Consider the following 13,735-nt stretch of genomic DNA (forward strand, 5'->3'; position numbering starts at 1 on the left):
TATTGTATATAAAAATATATAAGCATTATATATTATAAATAAAAGCAAAAATCCATTGTGTCACATTTTAAAAATGTTTTTACCATGGGGTGAGGAAAAGTATTTCTTTACAGATGATAGACTTTATGCACTCATGGTATAATTTTTTTAAGCCAGTAATTTGATGGAAGGCAAAAAAGTAATTCTAAACAGTAATAGAATCTTAGTTTTAGAAGCAATCTTAAAATTTTTAATTATTCCTATCTTCTTCCCTATAAAAAAGCTTTTAGTCTTTGCTTGATACTTTTAGTTTATAAGTTTCTCAGTACTCTTCAAGACTGTTCTTTTTATTTTGTTCAAATTTCTAGATTGTTTCATATATTTAGTTGACATTTGACTTTTTACAGTATGCACCCATTTGTATCCTGGTTCCTTATCTAGAGAATCTTAGAAACAGTCTAATCATTTCTGTAGTTCAGACCTTCGAATAATAAAAGATAACTTTATTAATAAATTTTTTAATTAACTTATTAACTGCTTCTGTTTCTCATAATTTTTCATGTATATGTTTCACAGATGTTATATTGTTTGGGGTTGCCTTTCTTTCTCTTTTTTTGTTAGTAAAAGTATGTAATATAAAATTCCCAAATAAATGGTTAAGTGGAATATTATGCAGCTGTAAAAAAGAAAAGGCAGCTCTGTATATATTTACACAAATCCTCCAAATAAAAAAAAGTGAAAAAAGCAAGTTGTAAAAAAGTGTGAATAGTTTGCTACTGTTTCCTTTAATAAAGCACATTTGTATGTGCACAGACTTCTGATAGAATACAGAAGGTAAGGGGGCTTCTGGAGAGGGGGCTGGGGTTTGGGGACAGGTAAGACAGGGAGACTTCTTCATTAAATGGTCTCTTGTAACCTCCGCACATGTGGCCTCTTAAATTTTAAAACATTTTTTTCAATTCAAGGACTCCCAAGGGTTGTACTCTGGCTATGAATGTAAATGAAAGCTGCTGGGTTAATTTTTCTACTGAGCTCTTGGATAATCATTAAAATATCAGATAAAAATAATCTCTGTTTTGGAGCTGTAGTCTCAACATCAATTAGTATTATTGCAGGTATTACATAAAGAAGATTTACTACAGTTTGCGTTAACATTATCTTGTGTTCCTTGCAAAAGTTCCAACTGAGAGGAGGTCAGGCAAAAGGAAATTAACCTGGGCTTTAAATGTGCTCACTGGTAATCCAGGCAGTTTACTAAGAGTTGACTGTAGTTCAATCTAAATTTACCAGGGAACTGTCATTATCTGCCAACAGCACTCTCTCAAGCAGACTGCCCAAATGGCTGCATTTCAGCTCTCTTCATTGTAAGGGTGAAACACAGCCGGGCATATTTTTCATCTCTTGTAAGTGTCTCTACTTTTCTTCCACTCTCAGTTGAAAAGACCTACATCTAACATGTTTGGTTTTTTTCTTTTTTTTTGGCTACATTGTGTCTTCATTGCTGTGTGCAGGCTTTCTCTACTTGTGGTGAGCAGGGGCTACTCTTTGTTGCAGCGTGCGGGCTTCTCATTGCAGTGGCTTCTCGTTGCAGAGCATGGGCTCTAGGTGCGGAGGCTTCAGTAGTTGCAGTATGCAGGTTCACTTGTGGCTCATGGGCTCTAGAGCACAGGCTCAGTAGTTGGGGCGCATGGGCTTAGTTGCTCTGCAGCATATGGGGTCTTCTCAGACCAGGGATGGAACCCGTGTCACCTGCGTTGGCAGGCAGATTCTTAACCACTGTGCCACCAGGGAAGTCCCTACGTCTAACTTTTGATCTAGTTAATATATTTTCAGGTTGGCTATATTACAAAATTCAAAAAGTAAAATTTATGAAAGATCAATAATTTGAAAGATCACTAAAACAAACTTGTACAATAAGCTATAAACTCACCATATTTGGTTATCCTGAGCATTAAATCTCTTGACTGTTTTTACAAATGGGTGTTATGACAGCATAACATTGTTTTTCCTGTATTATATGAAATAATATTTAAGAATTAAATTCCCCTGAGATAATAAAAAACCTTTTTAAAAAAAGTATATGTATTCCACCTTCCAGTGTGATATGGTGTCCAGATAGCAAGGACATCTGAATAAAAATAAAATCTTGGAGAAGTTAAATGCTGATATTTTTCAAAAATATCCTAGGCAAATTGTACAGATTAAGGAATGAAAATCACATTTAAACCAATCCACGTGGATTAAACTACTGTTGCTATCACTGGGCTATTACAGTTACAATTCCACAACTTTTGTAATGTGACATTATGTGAAGGGGAAGAAAAAAACCACCTCAGTTTTCCAGTTCTTTGGAGAGATCTGGGGCAAAGCAATCAGAATTCAGTAACAGAATTTTCTCAGCTGAACTAAGGACAGAGAATAGACGGTATGAGTCAACTCCCTGGCTGACTGTTACCTTTGGCCAAATAAGGAAACTGTTTTCTATAGCCAAAGGGAGATGATAACCTCAGTAAGTGGATGGATTTCAGATTTGCACTAAAATTGACTTCATTTGGGATGCGGAAGCATCTAGGTGAAGGCCGGTTAATTGATAATTGACATCTCCTCCCAGTCTCTGCTCTCAGACGCTGAGTTGATTATGCTTCTTAAATACTTTATGAACTCCATCCTGATCTCTTCCGGTCATCCTTAAGATGTGAGTGCACCAGCTTCAGCTTGTTCAAGGGTGGTGCCAAAGCTGGGTTTGCTTTGTCACTTCCAGAGCCTGGTTTATGGTGTGCAGTTAACAGATATTGAATATCTTGTAAAAACTCCTGCTGGACGAAGCAGGAATACCACATCTCAGTTTCCTTCAGGTGGCTTGGGATGTCAGCATTGAAGATGATCACCACCCCATAAGAGTCCTTCATCAGGGCTGGCCAGCAAGACTCGAACATTGGATCGCCACCACAATCCCAGAGCTCAGATTCACACCCCGTGCGTTTGTTGTTGCTGGTAACATATGGGTTCTCAAATTCCAGGATCCTCACTCCTTGGGTTGGGTTGTATTCGGCGATGTCAGAAGATTTTGTCAGGAAGTTGGCCCAAACGGTTTTTCCACTCTCACAGGGCCCCACAAAGAGGATCTTGGCCTTCAGCATTGCAGTCTGCTGCCCAAAGACCTGCCAGAGCACACCCAGGCGCTGCCGGAGCCCTTGCTGCTGTCAGGGCAGAGCCTGGATTGCCTTTCTGAACGCATTCCATCTTGTCAGAGTTTGTATCATCAGTATTCTTAAAATATGGCACCTGTAACTACATAAAATATCCCAACAAGACCTTTCCATTTTAAAGTATGATGATTTTAAACTATTGGATGGAACATGCGGTCCATTCTAGGGTACAGTGCAGTGTTATGTGAATGGGATTTGAAAAATTATGTTTTCTACTAAATTTTGCACCTGCATTTATCTGTATAGTTGAATTTAGTGTACTGCAAGAACTATAAGCTGCAGTAAATAAGGCAATGATATCCATAGATGGACATTTTCTTACAAGATGGTAAAAAGATGAACTCTGTATAATTTTAAGTGTTTGATTATAAGGACTCAGAAAAGAGGAGGTAATAGCACAGAGCTGGAAGATTTCAGAGGACTGACTCAGACCATCGTTATAGGGTAGTAGTTGAGATGTCTTCAGTGTTTTTCCTGAATTGTTTGAATAATAATTTTCTGAATACACTACATGTCTCCTTCATTTTTATTTCTTGTGGGTGTGCGTGTGTGTGTGGTGGTTATGATATACCAGCATTACTGTACTGAATCTGTATATTGTGCAAAAGACATACCAAGCCATAATTATCTGTAGGAAAAGTGGTCTAGGCACTTTCTTATTTGGATATAATTTTACTTGTTGATAAATGATGGAGTTGACCTAGCTTTATTTCTTTATGGGTTTATTTCTTTGAGTTCCTAATTATTTGCATATTTATTGAATAATTAATCTGTGCTACCCATTGTGCTATGGAATATTGCTGTGAACTACCACAAATGATTTTTACCTTGCGTTAGAATATAAATAAAAAAATAAATAAATAATATACATGTCTGTAACATATACAGAACATCTTAGTATAAACCTAGAACTTGCATAAAAGTCAGTAACCAGTTAAGTTGCCTAACTAAAATTTTTGCCTGACTGGTAATGATTCAACAGTTACGTGGAGAGTGAGCTAAATGAATAGCTTAACTTCCATTGAGAAGGTGGGCTAATGTCAATTGACTTGGGAATTTTTCTTAGAAATTTGTGAATCTCCGAAAAAAAATGAATAAATAAAGGTCAAGACAGAGCAGTTACAATTTTGGTGAGGAATATCATCAAAGTTAGAATCCTGAAATCGGACTAATGCATCTGGATTGCTGGTGTTCCTAGGCACTTAGCAGAAGCAAGTGTAAATTAACTCTGGAGGATAATAAAGCAATTCTGTCCTCAAATTATGTCTACAGTTTTACAAACTAATGTCTAGCACATAGTCAGAAATATCAAGTATGTGGTAAAGCAATAATAAAAATTAAAAGATGTAAGAACTGGAGGAGATTTGTTCAAGATGGCAGAGTAGAAGGACGTGTGCTCACTCCCTCTTGCGAGAGCACCAGAATCACAACTAACTGCTGAACAATCTTTGACAGGAAGACACTGGAACTCACCAAAAAAGATACCCCACATCCAAAGACACAGGAGAAGCCACAATGAGATGGTAGGAGGGGTGCAATCACAATAAAATCAAATCCCATAACTGCTGGGTAGGTGACTCACAAACTGGAGAACAGTTATACCACAGAAGTCCACCCACTGGAGTGAAGGTTCTGAGCCCCACCCACGTCAGGCTTCCCAACCTGGGGGTCCGGCAACAGGAGGGGAAATTCCCAGAGAATCAGACTTTGAAGGCTAGTGGGATTTGATTGCAGGACTTTGACAGGAGTTGGGGAGAAATTCCACTTTTGGAGGGTACACACAAAGTAGTGTGTGCATCAGGACCCAGGGGGAAGAGGCAGTGACCCATAGGAGACTGAACCAGACCTGTCTGCTAGAGTTGGAGGGTCTCCTGCAGAGGTGGGGGGTGGCTGTGGCTCACCGTGGGGACAAGGACACTGGCGGCAGAAGTTCTTGGAAGTACTCCTGGGCAGGAACCCTCCCGGAGTCTGCCATTAGCCCTACCAAAGAGCCTGTAGTTTCCAGTGTTGGGTTGCCTCAGGCCAAACAACCAACAGGGAGGGAACACAGTTCCACCCATCAGCAGGCAAGCAGATTAAAGTTTTACTGAGCTCTGCCCACCAGAGCAACACCCAGCTCTACCCACCACCAGTCCCTCCCATCAGGAAGCTTGCACAAGCCTCTTAGATAGCCTCATCCAGCAGAGGGTAGACAGCAGAAGCAAGAAGAAATACAGTCCTGCAGCCTGTGGAACGAAAAACACATTCACAGAAAGATAGACAAAATGAAAAGGCAGAGGACTATGTACCAGATGAAGGAACAAGGTAAAACCCCAGAAGAACAACTAAATGAAGTGGAGATAGGCAACCTTCCAGAAAAAGAATTCAGAATAATGATAGTGAAGATGATCCAGGACCTCCGAAAAAGAATGGAGGCAAAGGTGGAGAAGATGCAAGAAATGTTTAACAAAGACATAGAAGAATTAAAGAAAAAACACCTAGAAGAATTAAAGAACAAACAAACAGAGGTGAACAATACAGTAGCTGAAATGAAAAATACACTAAAAGGAATCAATAGCAGAATAAGTGAGGCAGAAGAATGGTTAAGTGTCCTGGTAGACAGAATGGTGGAAATCACTGCCGTGAACAGAATAAAGAATGAAAGAAATGAAGACAGCATAAGAGACCTCTGGGACAACATTAAACCCACCAACATTCACATTATAGGGGTTCCAGAAGGAGAAGAGAGAGAGAAAAGACCTGAGAAAATATTATAGTTGAAAACTTTCCTAGCATGGGAAAGGAAATAGCCACCCAAGTCCAGGAAGTGCAGAGAGTCTTAGACAGGATAAACCCAAGGAGAAACATGCCAAGACACACAGTAATCAAATTGCCAAAAATTAAAGTCAAAGAAAAATTATTATAAGATGGCTTCACAGGCGAATTCTATCAAACATTTAGAGAAGTGCTAACACAGATCCTTCTCAAAATCTTCCAGAAAAATTGCAGACGAAGGAACACTCCCAAACTCATTTTACGAGTCCACTGTTACCCTGATACCAAAACAAGACAAAGATAATACAAAAAAAGAAAATTACTGACCTATATCACTGATGAATATAGATGCAATAATTCTCAACAAAATGACAGCAAACAGAATACAACAACACATTCAAAGGGTCATACACCATGATCAAATGGGATTTATCCCAGGGATGCAAGGATTCTTAATACATGCAAATCAATCAATGTGATAGACCATATTAACAAATTGAAGAATAAAAATGATATGATTATCTCAATAGATGCACAAAAAGCTTTTGACAAAATTCAACACCCATTTATGATAAAACTCTCCAGAAAGTAGGCATAGTGGGAACCCACCTCAACATAATGAAGGCCATATGTGACAAACCCACAGCAAAGATCATTCTCAATGTTGAAAAACTGAAAACATTTCCTCTAAGATCAGGAACAAGACAAGGATATCCATTCTTGCCAGTATTATTCAACATAGTTTTGAAAGTCCTAGCCACAGCAATCCGAGAAGAAAAAGAAATAAAAGGAATACAAATTGGAAAAGAAGAAGTAAAACTGTCACCGTTTACAGATGCCATGATACTATACATAGATAATCCTAAAGATGTGACCAGAAAACTACTAGAGCTAATCAAGGAATTTGGTAAAGTTGCAGGATACAAAATTAATGCACAGAAATCTGTTGCATTCCTATTCAATAACAACAAAAGATCAGAAAGAGAAATTAAGGAAACAATCCCATTTACCATTGCAACAAAAGGAATAAACCTACCTAAGGAGGTAAAAGACCTGAACTCAGAAACCTATAAGACACAGATGAAAGAAATCAAAGGTGATACAAACAGATGGAGAGATATACCATGTTTTTGGATTGGAATGATCAATATTGTGAAAATGACTATACTACCCAAAGCAATCTACAGATTCGGTGATATCCCTAGCAAATTACCAATGACATTTTTTACAGAACTAGAACAAAAAATCTTAAAATTTGTATGGAGACACAAAAGGCCCCAAATAGCCAAAGCAATCTTGAGTGAAAAAAACAGCTGGAGGAATCCGACTCCCTGACTTCAGACTATACTACAAAGCTACATTAATGAAGACAATATGATACTGTCACAAAAACAGGAATGAAATATAGATCAATGGAATAGGATAGAAAGCCATGCACCTATGGTCAACTAATCTATGACAAAGGAGGCCAGGATATACAATGGAGAAAAGACAGTCCCTTCAACAAGTGGTGCTGGGAAAACTGGACAGCTACATGTAAAAAATTGAAATTAGAACACTCCCTAACACCCTGCACAAAAATAAACTCAAAATGCATTAAAGACCTAAATGTGAGAGCAGACACTATAAAACTCTTAGAGGAAAACATAGGAAGAACACTGTTTGACATAAATCACAGCAAGATCTTTTTTGACCCACCTCCTAGAGTAATGGAAATAAAAACGAAAATAAAGAAATGGGACCTGATGAAACTTAAAAGCTTTTGCACAGCAAAGGAAACTATAAACAAGATGAAAAGACAACCCTCAGAATGGGAGAAAATATTTGCAAACAAAGCAACGGACAAAGGATTAATCTCCAAAATACATAAACAGCTCATGCAGCTCAATATTAAAAAAACAAACAACCCAATCAAAAAATGGGCAGAATACCTAAATAGACATTTCTCCCTAAAGGACATACAAATGGGCAAAAGGCACATGAAAAGATGCTCAACATCACTAATTACTAGATAGATGCAAATCAGTACTACAATGAGGTATCACCTCACACTGGTTAGAATGGGCATCATCAGAAAATCTACAAATAACAAATGCTGGAGAGGGTGTAGAGAAACGGGAACCCTCTTGCACTGTTTGTGGGAATGTAAATTGATACAGCCACTATGGAGAACAGTATGGAGGTTCCTTGAAAAACTAAGAATTACCATGAGAGTTCATGATTTGCAAGACTCAGTATGATAAAGATGTCTATTCTCTCCAAATAGATATTGAGATTCAGAGGAATACAAATTATCAGCAACAGGAAACTATTATTACCCCCAGGCCAGAAGGGGCAAGGAGAGAAGCTTTTACTGGATCTGTGAGAAGTCTAGCCCTGGGAGAGAGGCTGACTAATAGGAGAAGTATTCTTAGATAGAGGAACAGAGACACTGCCAACTGTGGCTCATTGGAGAGGGAGATAGGGAAATACCTTGACCTCTTTTTCCTTTACCCTCTAATCATGGACCAGCACTTTCAACTACTCAAATATAAACCCAGAAGAAAGGGAGCCAATGTAATGTAGTCTGTGGAAGTTGGCCTCTCAGGCTAGATTGTAGGCTAGAGTACAGAGAGTAATAGTGTAGAGATGATGAATATTGGATAAGAGAATATGTGGTGCATTCTCCATTTCTGCTCTTTTTCAGAGCTTTCCTGGACATTTATTGCTTAATTAATTTTTCATATAAACTTTAGATTAAACTGGCTTATTTCTTGTTTGCTATTTTATTATGGCATCAAATTTAAAAGCAAACTGAAGGAGAATTGCCCTCTTGATGATGTCAGTTTTTCTGTCCCAGAGTATGGGAATGCCATTACATTTGTTTCAGTACCTTTCTGTCCTTATGAAATGTTTTGTTCCTTATGCTGGTTTTAACCTTTCTTCTTAAATTTTTATTCCTAGCTCTTTCATGGTTTTTGTTACTGTTTTTAAATGGAATTTTTCTTTCCCCTATAGTTTCCTACTGATTTTCCTTTTATTACTTGTTTTTGCTGTGCTATTTTGTTTTGATGTGCTGTGATTTGGTAGGTAAAGTGTCCAACAAAGTTATTTTGTTTTTACTGTGAATTGTGCTTTTTACTTTTTTCTGTATAATTTTTTTTGCCTTGAGTTTTAATTCCTCTGAAATTAATATTGCTATTCTTTTTGGGGGGTTATATTTATATGGTAACAAACTAAGTACATAATTGTTTAGGTATAATGATACATGTGAATTATAAGAAAATACATGTAGTATGGAAAAGTACAAAGAAGATAGAGGGAAAAAATTAGAGTTAAAATACAACCCCAGAGGAATAATAGCCATTAAAATTTTATTAGAATCATTCTATATTTTTCTCAACACATATTTATAGATTGAAGAGTAGGTAAGCAAGTTCTTAGATAAAAGGGACTGTATTGAACATTTTTATTTGTTTTTGGCTGCATGGGATCTTCGTTGTGGCATGAGGACTTCTTAGTTGCGGCATGAAGCTTCTTAGTTGCGACATGTGGACTTCTTAGTTATGGCATGAGGACTCAGCTGCTGCATGCACGCGGGATGTAGTTCCCTGACCAAGGATTGAACCTGGGCCCCTTGCATTGGGAGCATGGGGTCTTACCTACTGGACCACCAGAGAAGTTCTGAACATGTTTTTCTAATAAGTGATAACTTCAGTTTTTGTGATATAATGGAACAATAGACACTGAAGTGAAATTGAAAGAATTATTAAATCTCAGATAATTTTTTCTTCTCTATAAGAAACACTATTTTTCTAAAGCTAAGAAAGAAATGGCATGAAGAAAACTTTGGAGGTTGATGTAATTATGTTTTTTTAAAAAAAAACTACATTTCTTCTTGAATTGGATTTGATACCCTGCTACATACACTTAGTAAAATAGGACATACATTCAACCATTTTAACTCCTCATTTTGCATCTCAGGATTTATAACCTTTATCTTCTCATGCATAACCACAGTGCCTAAAGATATTTAGACTTAGTTTTCTATATTGCTTCAGTGCTCTTCACTAAACTTTTTACTCTTGATGTGTTTATTCCTATACTCAATTTTGATTCATCTTAAAGGCCCATTTTTACCAGGGCCGTCTCTGTTGCTGGAGTATGCTTTCTCCTCCATTAACATCAGATTTAGCCATGTGACTTATTTTGGCCTGTGGAATGAGTGTGAAAGTGACGTATATCATGTCCTGGCAAGTGTTTTAAAAGAGTCATTGCTTGAATTGCCTTTACTTTTTGCCCTCTGCCATTAGAGTGGCATATTACTAATGCCGTCTACTGCTCCAGTTTGGGTCTTAGGATAGGGGAAAGCCACATGTAATGTGAGCAAGCAAATCTTTGTTTTTGTAATAGTGTTTTTTTTTTTTTTTTGGTAACTGCAAAATAACCTATAGATACTGTCTGAAACCCTTTGTCAGTCTTTGGTATCAAATTTGATGTCTAAAGGGATATTCCAAATTTATCCTATGGCTCATTCAATCCCTTAGTAAACATCACTGTAGCTGAGCAATACAGTATTTTTAATCAGCTTAACATTCTTCTTTTTTTTAATCTTAAAAAGTATTTATTTCTTTCTTTATTCACACACACACACACACACACACACACACACACACACTGTATTTTATTTTTACAAGAGAGAAATAAACTGACACCAAGCATTGTAAATGGATGACCACAACAAAAGCAACAATGATTGCAATTACCAGACGCAAAACACACTCATACTATGTCATAATATTGACAGAAACATAGATCAATGGAACAAGATAGAAAGCCCAGAGATAAACCCATGCACCCATGGTCAACTAATCTATGACAAAGGAGGCAAAGATATACATGGAGAAAAGACAGTGTCTTCAGTAAGTGGTGCTGGAAAAACTGCACAGCTACATGTAAAAGAATGAGATTAGAACACTCCCTAACCCCATACACAAAAATAAACCCAAAATGGATTCAAGACCTAAATGTAAGACCGGACAAAACATTCTTCTTGAGATGGGAAGAAGTGTCATTGGTTCTCAGCATCGTCTTAGCTCAACCTACCCTTTCACCCTTTCCTTTATTCTTTTTAATCCGTGTCTGGAGGAACTTCTCAAGTTTGAACCTACCAATTAATTTTACTTTCCATAGTTTTGGTTTGCCTCATAACTTCTCTCATTATGGATTTTAATGCTATTATGACATCTTTCTTTCTTAACAATCTTTCTTCTTTCTTCTTTATGTTATCCTTATCATTTCTTCCATTCAACAACTGTCTTATCCCATATATCCTAGAAAACAGAGGCTGAGTGAAGGTTACTGATTGCTTACTTGAGAGATTCAATTCCAAGGCAGAGTGAGTGAGAGAAGAATAATCTGAGGCAGGGAAGGATAAAGAGTAATTCAAGGAAACACATCATTGTGCTGGCCACTGCTTCATGATGAGCCATGAAGAGACATCAGGTGCATTGAATTAGCCACTCAGGTTGATTCTGGACAGACTGTAGAAAGAAACCATGCCCTATAGCAATCCATCAGATAGAAAAAACAAAAAAAACAAACAAAAAAACTCTTCTTGTGTTTTATCTTCCATTGATCAAAGTTTGCTGCTTATACCATTCCTGTGTTGTAGCATTTTATCCTAATCTGGAAGTGGTACAAGGAGACAAATATGCTAGGCATGCAGCTGGTTGACCTCAAGTGATGGAGTCACATAAGCTGCATAAATGTTATAGGCTTAAGTGGTAGTTAATAGTCTGAGGCAGAGCAAGGGACTAAGAATCTAGGAGGCTGGTGAGCTGAATCTGAAGAGGTGTATAAGATGTGTCTAAGACAACAACAAATATTTAATAGGCTACAGGAACTATGCTAGGTTGTCCATTTATAGCAGTGAGCACAAAAGTCCCTACCTTCACAGACATTTTTGTTAAGATTATCTTCACATCTTGACATTCTATTGAGATAATTAAGAGAAGTGCAATGGTTTCTTTTTCATACATTTTCTAGACCTTTCTTATAATTCTTTCAGTAACTCCTACGCAGAGGTATAATTTTCCTCTGAGTATGCACAATAAAATTTCTTTTTTCTTAATTCTAAGTACTCCTTTTAAATAATTCCTGTTTGTTTTCTTTACTCATTTTCAAATGAAGATAGGTCTACGCACGTTCAGTGTTTTCCAGTGGTCCAGATGTATGTTTCCAAAGCCTTATTTGCAGCTTACTTTGATACTGATCAAGTTCCACTTTCATATTTGCAAAATTGTTGTACATTCTATCTCATCTAATTTTCAGAGGGTGGTGTGAGAAGACACAAAGAAAGAAACATTTATACATAATATAAAATTATGCTTCCATTCCATTTACTGAGAGTATGCCCAGAAAATAGCAGAAGGTGAGAGACAAGAATATGCTCTTCTCTTAGCTGATTTTTACTCCCCAACTGTCTCATAGTATGAACATCTCCCAACTCAAGTGTTTCTTCTGATTAAAGATACATATATTTTGTTCCAAATGACCCTTAAATCCAAGCCAATTACTGATTCTGGCCCTCTCTTTAAGAAAAATTATCTTCTATTATTAGAGGAGAAAGTTTTCTGTGTTTTGTATTGTATTGAAAGATGATACGTATTATCTTCATCGTGTCTCCTTTCTAAACGCAACATTTACTTAGGTCTCTTGGCTAACACATATCTTGACTACCTATGCTGATGGAATTTTATTCTACAGCTACTGCCTATCTCCTTTGATAATTCTTGCCAGTGTTATTCTTGAAAAATGACAATACTCAGCAAGAATCATTACTATGTGTCTCTTCTCTCCCTCTCTTGTATTATATTTTCTCAAGGCATGTACCATTATTGATTCTCTTCCTTCCCTTCCCCCATTTTTGGACTATTATTTTCTACAGGTGTCAGTTTTTTGAATAGTTACAGAAAAAAAGTGCTATAGTCTAAATGTTTGTGTCCACCCAAAATTCATATGTTGAAATTCTAATGCCTAATGTGATGTCATTAGGAGGTGGGGTCCTTAAGGAGGTGCTTCAGTTATGAGGGTAGAACCCTCTTGTAAAAAAGACCCCTCAGAGACCCCTAGTGCCTTCCACCGTGTGAGGATGTAACAATAAGTGTGCGACCTGGAAGAGGGTCCTCACTTGACTGTGCTGGCAGTTTGATCTCTAACTTCCAGCCTCCCCAACTATGAGAAATAACTTTCTGGTTTTTGTAAACTACCTAGTCTGTGCTGTTTTTGTTATATCAAAAGGACTAAGGCAGATGGTGTGTGTACATCTATCTGTGTGGGTTCAGGGGTTTCCGTTGTATCTGGAGAACATTAATATTCTAAACCTGTAAAAAAGCAGAGTTCGGAATTCCCTGGTAGTCCAGTGGTTAGGACTCGGCGCTTTCACTGCTGTGGCCTGGGTTCAATCCCTGGTCAGGGAACTGAGATTCCGCAAGCCATGTGGCACGGCAAAAAAAATAAAATAATAAATAAATAAATAAACAGAGCTCATTTCTCCCATATTAATATTCATCCATGTTCAACAACTGTCTGCATATCTTTTGTTTCTTCTTTCTTATGTGAATGATTTATCTTATGTGAATGAATCACGTTTGAGGTTATAAGTAAAGAAAAGTCTCCATTAAAAATAGTCTCCAAAATATATACTATAATGTATACTTCTGTGAAATACATCTCTATAAATATCTTTCTCTTCAAATTTATTTTACAACATATTTTCCAGTTTTATATGACCTGTATCACACAGGATTCAC

The 13,735-nt window shown here is 37.1% G+C and overlaps 1 protein-coding gene, 1 non-coding gene and 1 pseudogene across 2 annotated transcripts in view; 2 read left to right on the forward strand and 1 right to left on the reverse strand.

Moving 5' to 3' along the window:
- The window catches only part of CNTLN (centlein), a 314,787-nt gene that overhangs the window by 117,134 nt on the left and 183,918 nt on the right, over positions 1–13,735 (forward strand). The gene's annotated exons all lie outside the window — the stretch shown is intronic.
- LOC103084735 (rab-like protein 5 pseudogene) lies at positions 2,563–3,119 on the reverse strand (annotated as a pseudogene).
- On the forward strand, positions 13,331–13,402 carry TRNAE-UUC (transfer RNA glutamic acid (anticodon UUC)). Its single transcript has one exon. It is a non-coding gene; the product is annotated as a tRNA-Glu (tRNA).

This window comes from Lipotes vexillifer, unplaced genomic scaffold, assembly GCF_000442215.2.
Source record: "Lipotes vexillifer unplaced genomic scaffold, Lipotes_vexillifer_v1.1 scaffold31, whole genome shotgun sequence".
NCBI lineage: Eukaryota > Metazoa > Chordata > Mammalia > Artiodactyla > Lipotidae > Lipotes > Lipotes vexillifer.